Below are 4,141 nucleotides of genomic sequence, written 5' to 3' on the forward strand. Positions count from 1 at the left end.
ATGTATGTATATATGTATATATGTATATATATATATATATATATATATATATATATATATATATATATATATACACACATATATAAAGTCTATATATATGCGTATATGCATTTGTGTGTGTATATATACACACACACACACACACACATACACACACATACGTACATATTTATGTGCGTGTGTGTGTGTGTACACATACATACAATGCTCAACAACATAAACAAAATTTAAATTATTCCACAGACATAAGCTTCCAACATAAACAATATAATAAAAAACACACAGGCCCCACTTTCCTCTTCTCTCACCATACCATCTCCTCACCCTAATCCATAATATAACGAGTAGAGACGACTATTAAAGCTACGCACTTTTACCTCCTACCACTATATCTTACAGTATTGTTGTCTTTTTATATTTCTTTTTTTGTGAGCCCTCTCCTTTTTTTCTTCTCTATGTACTTCGGGAGTTTTCACGTATCAACAGGCAGATATGACATCACCATGGTTACCACTTGCAATAACAATATAGCAACAAAAAAAAGGAATGATCACAGCTACCACAACTTCAACAATGATAGTTTTAGCAAGAACAACAACTACAAATAAACACATACATAAATGAAAAAAAAAGGAATAATAACGACAATGACATCAACAACAACAATACAGTGCCAACGAGGGAGCCCTGACGCGGTTTAGTCGCCAACCGACCACCCAACCATGAGAAAGGGCGAACTTGTTGCATCGGAGATTAAAGTAAACAGGAGAATAGTTATTTTATTTTTGCATATTTTCATCAGTTAGTCAGAGAAAGCGGGACAGTACCCATGTGTTTTGGAGGGCCTTTCAGAAAAGAGAAATTAGTGCAGGCCCTGTTCATATGAAACATCTATAACTTGATCCCTCTAAGAGATGTATTTGGTAAGAGAGAGAGGGAGAGAAAGAGATAGAGATAGACAGATAGATAGATAGATAGATTGATAGATAGATAGATAGATAAATAGATAGATAGATAGAGAGAGAGAGAGAGAGAGAGAGAGAGAGAGAGGTAGAGAGAGCGATGGACTTTTAGAGGCTTGCTGCAGTTGTAGTTGGTGTTTAGCACAAACCAGCCCTTAATGTGATCACAAACGTTGTTATGATCAAAGGCGCTCCAGTCAGGACCTTCCACCACATTTGAAGTAGAATAAACCAATGACAAGATGGCTACTACTACTACTACTACTACTACTACTACTACTACTACTACTACTGCTGCTGCTGCTGCTGCCGCTACTCTACTACTGCCAATAATAATAATAATAATAATAATAAAAAGAAGAAGAAGAAGAAGAAGAAGAAGAAGAAGAAGAAGAAGAAGAAGAAGAAGAAGAAGAAGAAGAAGATGATGAAGAAGACAATGTATAAGCGTTCAGCTTTTGCCGAACGATCTGCACAGATGATTTGTTTATAGCGATCAAATGTATGTATTGTACATTAGCTCACTCCCTCCATCGAACTGACGTTGCCTGAACAGGTGCACGGTGTACCACACGTCAGGTGTCGAAGTGATTGCAGAGCAATGCGAGATGAAGTGTTTTGCTCAAGAACATAATGCACCACCCGGTCTAGGAATTGAAATCACGATCTCGTGATTGTGAATGCAGTACCCTGACTACTAGGCCATGCGTCCTAGCAATGATAATCCTTTCTGCTACAGGCACAAGGCTTGAAACTTTGGGTGGGGTGGGGTCTAGTCGATTACATCCACCCAGTGCGTAACTGGTACTTATTTTATTGACCACGAAAGGATAAAAGGCAAAGTTGACCTTGGCAGAATTTTAACTCAGAGCGTAAAACCGGACGTAATACCGCTAAGCATTTTGCACGGCGTGCTAACGTTTCTACCAGCTTATAATACCCCGGGCAGAGTTGGTTTCGGTAGAATTTGAATTCAGAACGTAAAGACGAAATGCTGCTAAGCATTTTGTTCAGAGCGTTATCTATTCTGCTAGCTCTCCACAGTTAAGATAATGATTTCTTCTTTAGGTGCAAGACCAGCAAGTTTGAAAGGAATGAATTAGTCGATAACATTGACCCCGGTACTTGACTCATGCTGTATTTTATTGACTCGGAAATTATGAAAAGCAAAGTTGATCTCAGCGGGATTTGAACTCAGAACGTAAAGAAATAATAAATAAATAAAGCCCTGTACTGTCAGGCGCAATAATGTGTCTGCTAACCCACCAAACATTTGTTAGCGTATTTAATGACCATATATTCAATTATTATTTTTTAAAAATATACTTTAATCCTTTGCCTGTCTGAAGCATTTTCATAGGTTTGTCCAAAACATTCACGTTTGCTTAAAGATCTTTTGCGAGCCCTTGTTTATAATTTCTGAGAAATACAAAGTTTTCCTTTCATAAGTCCCAAGATCTCTAGTGATTGAAACAATAGGAATGTGTACCATATATGATCCATGGACACCAGAAAATATGTCCTGCATATCACAGGACAGGCATAGATTAAAACTATTCAATAATTTATCATTTAAGACACGTCTAGGTTTTTAATTATTTAGACAGATTTCGAATCAGACTTCCTTATAACGATTTTCGTATATACAGCACAATCATTTTTTTTTGTCTTCTATGTTACTCTCATATACTTTGAGACAGTACTTTTCAATTTTATCGTTAAACCAGTCTACTTCCCAATCTATCCAGTTTTACTTTTTTTTAAAATTCTATTTAGCACCAAACCTCACAATTTCCCAGGAAATCAGTTTAAAGTTACAACCTACAAAAACAGTTATTTCACTTTTCTGAAAATAATCCCTCTTTACAAAACCTTTTATGGAATAAAAAATAATTATTAAATACTTGTTTCAACATCTGTAAATAGTCTATTTCGTCCAACATCTATCTGTATACCATTCGTTCATTCCGGTTTTAAGTCTTTATTCTTCCAATTCTTAACAATCAAAATATAGGTCTCTTTACAGTTAACATCACATATCAGAATCTGAAAATTCAAATACACAAATATTTTCTTTACTTAATTAAATAAACTGCGTCTCATTGACCGGTCTCCCAAAAGGAGGAGGACATATTCTAATTTCGCTTTTAAATTTCGGGACCCTCAGCCTAGACTGTGCATGTCGCTCCATTTACCGAGTTGAATCCTGCCCACCGTGTTCTCTTCTCTGAGGATCCGACTGGGATGACGGCTCGTGTTGGTCAGCCACATGCCTCATAGTCATGGTTTGGCTTCTTGGCTTCTTGGCTTCATGCTCTTGTTTGATGGGGCTGGGGCCATTCCAAGTTAGTGGTCCCAGAGGCGTCATTATGCGTAGAGCCGACCAGGTCAACCAGTGCTCTCCATCGCCATGTCCGGTAAGTTCACCGTCATCAGTTCGCCGTTTTCTTCCTCTTTTTTTTTTTTTTTTTTCAATAACTGTCTATTAATGGTGAGACACAATGGATATATTTTCTCGGTAAACTTTCCTGGCGGTGAACTTTCTTCTTGGTGAATTAATAACGGTGAACTTTCCCTGTTGTGAATTGATGACGGTGAATTTACCTGTAATCCTCCATCGCTGGCGGTCCCATGCCAGCCCATCAAGGTGACGTCGAGATGGTCAGGGCAGATGAGGAAGTATCTCGCGGAGTTGAGAATTGACTGGGATAGTGCTTGGAGGGTGGATCGGAACGATTTCAGCAGATACCAGCAAATGGTGGATACAGCGACGCACCGCAACGGCGCATGCCAACCCACACCACAACTGATCTAAACTGACCCTTTAGGGCGTGATCAATAGCAATTTGTATTATGAAAGAGCCTTTAATAACACACTTTAAATAACATTTAAATAACATAGGTGCAGGCGTGGCTGTGTAATAGGAAGCATGCTCCTAACCACACGGTTCCAGCTTCAGTCCCACTGCATCATAGCACCTTGGGCAAGTGTTTTCTCTTATAGCCTCGGGCCGACCAAAGCCTTGGGAGTGGATTTGATAGACGGAAACTGAAAGAAGCCCGTCGCGTGTATATATATATATATATATATATATATGAGTGTGTGTGTGTGTGTGTGTGTGTGTGTGTGTTTGGGTCTATGTTTGTCCCCATCACCGCTTGACAACCGGTCTTGGTTT

This window comes from Octopus bimaculoides, chromosome 4 (assembly GCF_001194135.2).
Source record: "Octopus bimaculoides isolate UCB-OBI-ISO-001 chromosome 4, ASM119413v2, whole genome shotgun sequence".
NCBI lineage: Eukaryota > Metazoa > Mollusca > Cephalopoda > Octopoda > Octopodidae > Octopus > Octopus bimaculoides.